This window comes from Lynx rufus, unplaced genomic scaffold (assembly GCF_022079265.1).
Source record: "Lynx rufus isolate CCGP_SWC_20201006 ecotype Redwood Valley unplaced genomic scaffold, mLynRuf1.p SCAF_10, whole genome shotgun sequence".
Taxonomy (NCBI): domain Eukaryota; kingdom Metazoa; phylum Chordata; class Mammalia; order Carnivora; family Felidae; genus Lynx; species Lynx rufus.
In genome coordinates this window covers 12,830,503-12,841,915 of record NW_025814824.1, presented here as the reverse complement: position 1 = coordinate 12,841,915, position 11,413 = coordinate 12,830,503, and positions in this window count along the sequence as shown.

Below are 11,413 nucleotides of genomic sequence, written 5' to 3'. Positions count from 1 at the left end.
ATTTAAGTTAATAAGGTACAGAACACTGTTAGGATATTAACCATTTGTGTACAATGTGAGCAAGATACATGTATTTGCTTGGATATACATAAAATAGGAAGGATTTACCCTCCCCCCCAAAAAAGGTGGGGAGTAATACATAGTTGTTTCTGATAGCTAAGGGACAGGGTTGGGAAAGAGATTTTTCATTATATAGCCTTTTATATTTTTTTAATTGAACCACATGAATGCTTACTTATTCAAAAGATATATTCTCGTTTTCAATACCGTAGAAGAACATAATGAGGAATATGGAAAACATCCACAGAAAATTGCTAGCTGAAAATGAAATTTAAGAAGTACAGCCTGATCTCACTTTTATTTGTTTAAAATGTAGAGATGTGTGGAGGTGCCTGGTGGCTGAGTCGGTGAAGCATCCAACCGGTTCAGTTCATGATCTAATGGTTCATGGGTTTGAGCCCCACATCGGACTCTGTGTGGACAGCTTGAAGCCTGGAGCCTGCTGGGGATTCTATGTCTGTCTGTCTGTCTGTCTGTCTTTCTCTCTCTCTGCCCCTCCCTCACTCACACTCCATCTATCTCTGTCAAAAATAAATAAAACATTAAAAACATAAATAGACAAAATAAAATGTAGAGATATGTGTACTTGAGTTCACTTATGCCGTCTTAGGCATCCATTTGGGATCTGCCTGAGATGTGGACAGACTTTACTCCCAGAATTTGGGACTTTTCCTCCCGCGCTCTTTTCTCGAGTTTCTTCCCTTACTTTCCAGCCCTTGTGGTCACTCTAAAACGTATCCTGTGGCTCTTCAAGCCAATAATGCTGTCGGCTTTCTACGAATATTTTTAACTATTTTAAATGGTCAAATTAGGACCCTCACGTCAAAATCCATAATAGACAGGAAATTCTCAGGTCATTCCCATCTTCCAAATGCCAACTATCTGTGTGCTTTGGTTTAGCCTTCAGGGGCCTCAGGTGACTGTTGTTTATATTCTGTCCAGAGTCTGTTGCTGCCATCTATAAGGATTGCTGCAGCAAGAACTTCCTCAAGCCTCCCACTGGACGTGGGCCCAAGAAAGATCGCTGGCTCTCTACTCTCTGGGTGCCTGGGAAGAGCGTGCTTCCGGCTCCCCTTACAGCTGGGATGGTGACATGAGATGTAAGTAGAAATTATGACTTGAGTGTTCCAAAGGGTGGTTGTGCCATCAACCTGGGTCCCAAATTAATAGAGACCCCAGCCAATCCTTGTTTAAAATGCATTGAATTTAAAATGCAAGAAACAAATCTATCGCACCATGCTGCCTCTTTTATACAAATATGCCCAGCATCTTCACAAGCGGCCAAAATACCCCGGGGCAAGCCGAATACATGACTATGTCCTTGCCTGCCACCCTCACCCTTTCTTCAGCACCAGTCTAGAGTAGGGGAAGGGACCTATGTGTCCCCTCTTACTCCCACGCACAAACTCAGGTGGCATCTGGAGATGTCACAAGCCAATGTGCATCTCCACAGCTTACCTGCCACCACAGCAGAAAGAAGTCACTCTTGGCCTGACAGCTTATTTACAGGGACACAGTAACGGAGAGAGTAGGAACACGAGCTCTGGACTCAGGAGTCCTGAGCTCAAATCCTAGCTTTGCCACGGTGGGAGCTTGGCTTTTCCACTTACCCTCTCTGAACCTTAACTTCCTCACCTATAAACCAGGAGTGCCAAGACCACACAGTGCATTTTGGGGTGCCTGACATATAGTTAGCCAGAGTTCAAAACAAATTTTTTTTGGATGCTTATCCTCTGTTTAGTCAACGCTCAGCAAATTTTACTGAAAGCGTACTAACTGCCAGGCACTGTTCTAGACACTAAGAACGCTCCAGCCAAAAAATAAAAAAGAATAAAAATTTAAAACAGAGTACATCAGCCAGCAAAACAGTTTGTATTTAGCAGGAGACAGGGAAGAAACAGCAAATATAATAAATAAGCAAAATGTGTAGCAGATCAGCATATGATAAGTGACACAGAAAAAAAGAAAATGTAGACAAAGGCAATCACAGGAGTAGTAGAAAAGCCAGGTCACTTTTTTTTTTAATGTTTATTTATTTATTTTGAGAGAGAGTGTGCGTACGCACAAGTCAGGGAGGATCAGAGAAAGAGAGAGAGAAGATCACAAGCAGGCTCACCACTGTCAGCACAGAGACCCCTCATGAGGCTCGAACCCATGAAGCATGAGCTCATGGCTGGAGCCGAAATCAAGAGTCGCTCGCTCAACTGAGTGAGCCACCCCGGTGCCCAGTGCGGACCAGTTTTAGAGGGGGAGAGCTGAGCAAAGGCTTGGAGCAGGTCAGAGAGTGAACCATGCAGACCCCTCTTGGAGAAGAGGTTCCAGGTAGAAGAAAGAGCCGTGACAAATAAAGTGGAAGTGTGGCTCGTAAGTTCCCTAATAAGCAAGGTGGGCAGAGTGGCCGCAGCAGAGCGGGGGTGGGGTGCAAACAAGAGAGGAAATCAGAGAATCACTTTTCAGGCAGATGGAATGGGCCTCATCCCCATCCCCATTGCAAGCACTTGGACAGTTACTCCCAGGGAGACTGGGGTCTCTGGGGAGTTTTGAGCAGAGCAGTGATGTGACTTGATATGTACAGCAGGAAGAGCACTCTAGCAGTTGTGCTGAGAAAAGGAGGGCAAGGTGGGAGCTGGAAGGCTACTGCAGTTAGCAACACAAGAGAGGAAGGTGGTGGAGGAAGTGATGACAGGGGCCAGATTCTGGATACGTCTGGAAAATATAGCTGATGGGAGTTCCTGATGGATTAGCTGTGGGGTATACATAAAGAGCATAATTAAGGATAACTCCTCGGTTTTTGGCCTGAGCAAGCAGAGGCACAGGAATGCCCTTCTCTGAGATAGGAGGGCTTTGTTATAGAGCCCTTGAGGGGAGAAATAATCAATAGTCCAATCCTAATATGTTAAGTTTGAAATGCCTGTTAGATAACTCAAGTGGAAACGATGAGTAGACGGCTGGAGAGTCAAGTGTGGGATTCAAGAGCGAGGTTTGGACAGAAGATAAAAATCTGAAGTCCTGGAGGCCTGGGTGGCTCAGTCAGTTAAGCCTCCAACTCTTGATCTCAACTCAGGCCTTGATCTCAGGGTCATGAGCTCGAGCCCCGTGCAGGGTGTGAAGCCTACTTAAGCAAACAAAAATTGAAGTTATTGGCAGACAGAAGTTAAGGATTCCATCATCAAGAGAATGAGCATGGGTGGAGACAAGAGCCAAAGAACAGGGCCGTGGGGCACCCCTATGTTTAGAGAGCCAGGAGAAGAACTGAAAACAGCAAAGGAGATGAAGAGAGAATTAAACTCCTTTCCCCTCCTTAAACAGTTTCTTCTCTTTGCTTCTCAGATGCCATATTTTTCTGTTTTCCTCGTACTTTCCTGGCCCACTCCTTAGACTTCTTTGCTTCCAGCTGCATGAAGGGAAATACCTAATAGATGCAGTAGGATAGGGGTCATTTGAGACCTTACCAAGAGCGGTTTTGGTGGCCCAAGGACAGTGAAAGTTGGATTGGCATGAGATCAAGAGAGAATAAGAAGCGTAGACATACGGGCAACTTTGAGATGTTTGTTGCCAAGAAAAAAGTGGCAAAAGGGTAATATTGGAGGGGGAACTGGGGGCTAAGGAGATACATATATTTACAGACTTCTACATATAAAGGAAGGAAGGAGTATATCATGTTTCTGTAGCAATGTGAATTATTTAGGAGAGGGGGACAGCCAATGAGGAGAAGATGAGGAGATAATTTCAGGAGAGACCACTTAAAGAGCCAAGAGGGGAAGGGATCATGGTGCCAAGTAGAAGGGCAGGGACACTACTCTCTTGTGACAGGAAGGAAGGCAGAGTCAGAGGCAGGTAGGGTGGAAGCCATGGCCGTGGGAAGATGAGGCAGTTCTTGTGAAATTGCTTGTATTTTTTATTTTCCCAGTGATTATGAAGCAAGGTTTTCAGCTCTGGGTGAGGAAGGGGAGAGGTGGGGGTGTGGTGTTTGAGGATAGAAGGTGTCATTTCAGAGTGCGGGAGAGGAAGCCGACTAGGGAAATGCATAAGGGCAGTGTTGAGAGCCCACCTGAGATTTAGGATCAGAGAGCTAGTGACAACAGACAGCACAGTTGTCTTTCTCCAGTGTGTTAAGCCGGACAGACTCAGGGTTTTGCCGGGTGGGTGGCCCCAGGAAGAAGAAAGTGAGGGGTGTGGATAATACAGTGATAGAGGATAGACCATGAGATCTAAGCTGGATAGGAGGGATGTGAGAATCTAAGGGCAATGAAGAACGGTGAAAAAGTAGGTTGAAGGTCAAACTAAGGTGAAAGAATGGCTTAAATGGGGTTATTAGACTAAATAAGGTGGCAAGGAAAGACGTGTTGGTCAGGGAACATGATGCGTGAAATGAAAATAGCAGCGGTGGTGCTGTTATTTAGAGGTGAAAAAGGTCCAGGGTACCCCTAGGACAAAGGTCCAAGGCAGGGTGGAGGGGGCAAATGGTTACAGTGTATGTACTGGGGTCTCAGGTCCTTACTCCATGAGGCTGCTAAATTCCCCAAAAATGTTAACAGGGGTGGGGTGGAGGGGGACTGCCCTGAGTCAGGTACAGAATAAGCAGCAGATGGTGTCGTCTGATGGGTGGGATAGTCCCAGCAGCTGGGGGTTGAGGCTGTGTGGACAGGGGAGAGCTAGTCTGCCTTGAGTAAGATTCGCCAGCGTGGGTGCACCTGTTCTGTTGTGAATTCCACTCTCTAGTATCTCAATAAGCCTCTTTCCCTCCTTGAGCAGCTGAGAGGCCAGTCAGGGTGAGAGATTTATTCAGGGTCATGGGGTCGGAAGGAAACCACGAAACCTCCAGGGCCTGCGTTCCCCTTCCCTTCTACCAAAATACCAAAGCTGTGTTTTGGATATTTAAAAGAACATTTAAAATGCCCATGTTTGTTTCTGCCTCTGTACAACGTTGGTGCTGCGGAGGACAGGGAGCTGGTAACCATGGCAGTGAAGCAGAGAGCTGTGGTGAAGAGGTGGCTTTTAAACGGGGGTGAACTTCAGGCAGGCGGCACCCACAGCTCACCCTCATGGCCTCCTGGAGCTCTTTGTTCACTCAGCTCACTTAGGGAGACAGGATGAATTCTTCGCTGCTGGGAAACAAGCTTTGAAAGAGAAGGTTTTGTTGGCCTGGACTCCATAAAGAGAGGGTGTGTCCCTGGGAGCGGGTTTTAGGGGCTCTGCCTGAAAACCTTGGTCAGCAGGGAACTTTGGGCGCCCCGTTCTGACCAGGACAGGCTGTGATGGCAGATAAGACAGCCCCACGGCATCCTGGATGCCGAGTTCTTACACACTGTCAGTTCTCTCACTAGCCATCTCTGGACAGGTGGCCACTCATGGGGGTGGCCCAGAGCCCTAGCCAAAAGGGCAGCCAGGCAGGGCCCCCACAGGATGATATCTGGTGCCAAGAGGGGAGAGGAAAAGGGCGGCAAGGATGGAGGCTGTCACCTCTTCCACATTCCCGGATGGGGAGCCCCAAAAGCCTTTCTTTCCAGGACCAAGTGCCCCAAGTGGACCCAGGTCAAGGCAAGGCAAGGCAGGGCCGGGCAGGGCAAACCCAGGCCACAGCTCGGCGGGTCCAGGGAAGTCTCATGACTGCAGTGTTTTCCTGCAGGTTTCCCAGCTGCTCCGGGGCGGGAGGCAGCGTGGGGCGGTGGGGGCGAGGAGGAGGGAGGGCGAAGAGGAGCAGGGAAGTAAACAGGCGACCAGAGAGAGAGCCAGTTCCCTGCGTTCAGAGAACACCAGCCGCCTCCGGTCCCCGGTGGGTGGTTGTATGTGTGGAAATGAAACCGGGAGGGGAAGGGAGAGAGGGAAGGGTAAGCTGTTATCCACCCACCTCGCTTTTTCCCGCCCCTCCAGCCCACTCCCCTCTGGGGTGAGGGGGTGGGAGGGGGACGTTCACGGAGCGCCCACCCCCAAGTGCGCGTCGCTGGTTCAGCGTTCTGTGAATCAGACACTGTCTCAGCAGCTCGTCACCTGCGCTCAGGAGGGGAACAGGGGGCGGCCTTGGGACTTGGGAGAGGGGAGGTTGGGTAAGTGGAAGAGCCACTACTGGCCAGAGCGCCGGGTGACGCCCGGGGCTGGGAAGAAGGGCTACCTCCCCCAGCACCTGCACACATCCCGACCCGGCCCCCGGGGACACCGGGCCAGAGGGGGTGGGACGGTGGCTTGGGGGCACAACTTGAGCTGGAATTGGCAGCAGGGGAGGGGACAGGAGTGTACGGCCGCGGGAAGCTAGGGGGTGCAGAGCCGGCGCGGGGCGAGCTGCTGCCCGCCTCCTGCCCGCGCGGGGTTACACGAGGTAACTGCGAGCCGGGAGGAGGAGGGAGGCGGCGGGGGCCGCGGGCCGGGGTGTCTGGCGCTCGTTGGACAAAGAGATGATGAAACGTGAGCGCTATATTTACCAAGGGGGTGGAGACCGGGCGGGGGGGGGGGTTGGTAAAAAGGACAAACTGTTCCACAACAACCACAGGAAACACAGCCCATCTGACTCACCGGGAGGGCCGCTCCGACCCCCTCGCGGGCTTAGCCCCGAGGCAGGCGCGAGCCTGGGAGGCTGGAGTGCGCGGATGCCCCCTGGCAAATCCACCCGGGGCGCTAAGGCTGGGGGTTTGGGTTGATTTACATAAAAAAGACACCTTAGATCCCAGGGTTGTGTGCGTGCGTGCGTGCGTGCGCACGTGTGTGTGTGTGTGTGTGTGTGTGTGTGTGTGGCTTTTGTGAGGCAGGAGAGAGCGCGGAATGGCAGGAATGCTTCCTAACCCCGTGGCCCGACCGTCGCGGGAGAGACTGCCTGCAAACTCTGCGAACACGATTCCTGCAAAGTCATCTCCTCCCGCACAGCCGGGCGGGCCGGCCCGCCCCGCCCGCGGACAGCAGCACCCGCCTCCCTGCTCTCCCCTCGCTCCCGCCCCGGCCCTGCTCGCGGCGCGCAGAGTTGGGGTGCGGTGCGGGCTATGTTTAGAAGCTTATGTCATCCCGACACCCTACTCTGCAGTGCTCCCAGGGGAGCCCGCAGGGCAGGTTTTCCTCTTCTTCGCGGGCGTGGGGGATGGGGAAGGTGCCTCTACCCGCCCCACCCCCGCCAACACACACACATACGCACCTACCCAACCCCGAAGAGTTAAAAAGAAAAAATGCAACCCCATAAGTTATGAAACAGGGTGGTGGGGGCGGTGCGCGCCAGCGGGGGGCGCAAACCCAAGGGCTTGGGCCTCGAGGGGCCGACAGCCGGCCCCCGCCCCCTCCAGCCTTCGCCACCTCCCGCCTGGGTGCGGGGGCTAATTTCAAGGTTAGCTCACGTGGGCGCGGGCGCCCGGAGCTCCTTGCACGAGTTTGGGGCGGGTTCCTCATCCCCCAATCTAGGGCAGTTTGTTCAACTGCAGTAAAGGGAGCTTGATGTTCCAGCAGGGAAGGGATTTCTGAGAACTGGGGCTGTCCTCAGATGAACTCGGCTCCTCCGGCTGCCGCTGCGGCGGCCGCCTGCGGAAGACTTTTTAAAAGGGCGATGCCAGGCCGGGGCGCGCAGCCCGCAAGTGGCTGAGCCGCCCGCCAGTCTGCGGCCGGAGCCGAGAGCCCGCCCCCGAGCGCGGGTGATGCACGGTGCGCCGCGCAGGGCCTCTCGGCGCGCGGGGGGCTGCAAGCTAAACTTATCCTCCTGCATATGTATGAACGTGTGGCCTTTCTGCTCGGCAAAGGAGAGGCCTGGAGTTTTGCGGAAGGCTGCTAAGTGGAGCGAGAGCAAAGTAGGACGTCGTGCAAGTTTTCGCGCGGGCCTGAGCCCTCTCCACCCCCCACCCCCGCCTCCCTCTCCAGCCGCTGGGAGTTAACCCACGTTAGGGCCTCAGGCGTCTGGGCAGACAGGTCTTCACCTAATTGTATTTCAATTTCAGAACACTGCCTTTGCTCGAAGCCAGATCCTGTCAGCCCCGCCTCCCCCTCCCCAAACCTTCAGCCGCCTTCCCCTGATTCCCTAGCTTTCACTAAAATGAACACGGCTTTGCCCCAGATACGTGCCCCCAGATACGTGCCGTGTGCCTAGGTGGAGTCGCTGAAAAGCCTAAGGGCCTGGGTCCTGAAAGATGTCTGGATCCAGCCCAGAGTGAGGTCCGACACGTGATCCCCCTACCCCCAGCGGGCCATCTGTTCTCCTTCCTCCCTGCCTGGAGGCAGGCAGCTCTGCCCAGCACCGTCCACGCCTCCCAGCAGGAAAGAGTGAGAAAAGCCAGAGTTGGCGGAACCCACTACATACCGAGTACAGTTCTTTAACCTAAACCTCCCTGGGCCTTGGACAGAGATGAGACTAGGCAGAATGAATTTTAGATTAAGCCCCAGGTGATTAGCTCCACCCGGTGAGCGGGGGAAACTCTGCCCAGGGCTCAGTTTGGATTAAAAATCTCCTGGGGAGGTGACGGAATGGGCTGTGTTCCCCCTGGAAATACCTCAGTTGGGGCTAGGGTGGAAAATTTGCACAAACCAGCTTGCAGAAAGAAAAGGCGAGACTATGCAATTAAGGAATAAAGAATATAAGGGATTCGGACAAATTTATATTTGTGCCTGCTATCCCATTAAATATTGATTTAATTTAAATATTGATTGCCATAAAGACCTGTTTGTAGATGCACAGCAGAAACGCTGTTTAAAGAACCCAAGTCTTGCCCAGCTTTTCTCATTATTTGGGGGGGGGTCCCTACAGAATTTGGAGTTGGTAAGGGACTATGGAGATGTATGCATCTAATCCCGTGAATTCACAGATGCGGAAAGAGCTCTAAGAGGTTGCCTGGGGTCACACAGCTCATCTCAGGCCCTGGGAGGTGGGTTCTCTGCCCCAAGCTGGCCTAAACACGTGCTCAAATAATCAGTTCTCTGTAGGCACTATCTCTTCTAGAGCTGATAATGATAATTATTTCAGGATGCACAGAAAATAAAGACTTTGAGCTACAGGCCCATAAACCACTGTTCTCAAGAACTTGAATAATAAATCCAAGCCTTAGACAGAATAGAGAGAGGAAAACACATACTTATAAACTAGAAGCACAGTTACAGTCTTTGAATTCCCATGCTCCTCCCCATTGGTTTGTGTGGATTTGAAATGTGTATTTACAAAGACTAAATTGGGGGAAAACAGACGTCTCATATTTATGTGGCATAATATATATTTTACTGGTAAATTATTCATTGTAATTAGGAATGATTCATATTAATTTGGGATAATTTACTTTCCCAGAATTTAATTGGGACAACCACATGCTGGCAAAACCGTGTAAGCTGATTTTAATCATAAAACTATTATAATACACATCCCAATACGGCAAGGAGACCTTGTTGTTAAATTACACATACACACATCCTGATGTTGGAATTATTACCTGTAATATATATTATTTTGTGATATATATGTGTTTGTTTTTAACATATAAGCCTCAGTGAGGCTAGACTGTCTTTTCATTTCTGTATTCCTCCATACCTAGCTCCCTGAAAGAAACATAGGGATCTGGAGAAGGAATGAGTGGGAAAAGAGATAAAGGGGAAAGCATTCTATAATTCTAGAATTTCTGGGTTAAAAAAGCTATTCTAAAGCAAAGCAGCAGATACACTTATAAATATCTGAGAGAAAGTCATGTGTGCGAAATCCCGATTTTCTTTCATTACTTTCCTTTATAACTCTGAAATGACTGAGTTGGAAGAATTCAGGGGTTATGTCCAGTCCAAACAAAATTAAATTAAAGATAATTAATTAAAGAGAAGAAGACCAGAAGTAAGGGAGGGGAAAGTTTGTATTTTTAAAAAAACTATGATGGTTGATTCATTCAAGTTCCTTGATTACAATGTCCAAGGAAAGATGCAGGTTTTCCTTCATATCTAGAATAATCCCAGTGTTAACTCTAGGGCTATCTGAAGGTGCCCAGTGCAATGTCAGTTCATGCAAATCCAAGACACTGTACAGGCAGTCATCATGGAGACTGTGGAGAGATCCCACTGGTATTTGTGCCGGACCCTAAAGAAGCAAGCAAAGGTGCAATTACTAAATGATCATGTATCCTTGGGGACAGAGTTTGTCCCAGAAAAATTATGAAGTAGGCAAACTCCCCTGTGCTTCAGTGAATTCTTTTCTAAAATTAAGGGAATTGGAATTCAAGAACTCGAAGACGGCTTCACTTTTACACACCATGATGCACCTACTTTACCAAGATGGTGATGATGATAGTCTTGGTTGACCGCCACCCCCTTTCCATACTTCCTTTTCCATATAGTCAACCAATATCTTCCTGTACCGCTTCAAAAGCAAAGTCAAAGTAAACTACACTGGCCTTCAAGCTGGGAGGGTTAATTTGGGACTCTGCCTTTAGAGACCACAAAACTGGTGTTAGTTTTTCCCAGCCCTTCACCAAGGCTACCAGACAGTGGGGCCATGGTTGGACTTCAGTGGATCTGCATCACAGAGAGGCAGGCACCTTTCACACCCAGTGAGGGCAATCAATGTGTTTTTAACCAGTTGTGCTGATGGCGAGCCTCCTGAAGAGCCATGAGTCCTAGATTCTTTTCTCAGCTGTCAAGATGGAAAACAACTGTCAACCATTCAGAGGGAGAGGCAAACTGAGTTAATGAGACTCCAAGACCCATGCTAATCATTGATCAAGTAATGCCACAGTTTTCAATGGCTAAGGATCTCTGGCTTGTTCCAGTTCTTAAGAATCTGTTTAGCACAGTTAATATTTCACAAAATCGAAGAGCTCAGATGTTGGAAAGCCCAAAGGGCTTGGAATCATTAGATTTATTGTTTCACTTGAGCTCTGTCACTATCTACCTGATAAGGTAGACAGGTCACTTCTCTGTGTTTCCGTCTCCACATTTGTAAAGTGAGGGAAGAGAGAGAAGCCCCGAAAACCGTTCAGGGGTCTGAGGAAAGAAAATGAGCTAAGAATGATGTTTTTAAAAATTATACAAATGAAGGATTTTTTTTGTTTTGTTTTGGTCTCCATTTAATTGAAGGTGGGTTACAGTAGCTTCAAAACAAACCAAAATAGCTCACCTAGAATAAATTGCGCTAGGGAAGGAGAGGAATGGTAGGTATCACAAAAGCAAAGTTGGGGGTGTTTCAGTGTAAGAGTAGTGAGACGGAAAAAGACTGGTTTAAACGGAACTTTTGTCAGCTCAGCATTTTAAAAATGAATTAGTCATCATTAATGCACTGAATAGAAGGATTATTTAAAAAAAAATCTGCCCAAAAGTATGCTGCATCCCAAAACTGAAAAAAAAAAAAAAAAAAAAAGAAAGAAAGAAAAAAAAAAGAAATGATCCTTTCTCATTTGTGTTTCTTCTTGGGCAACTTGTCCTG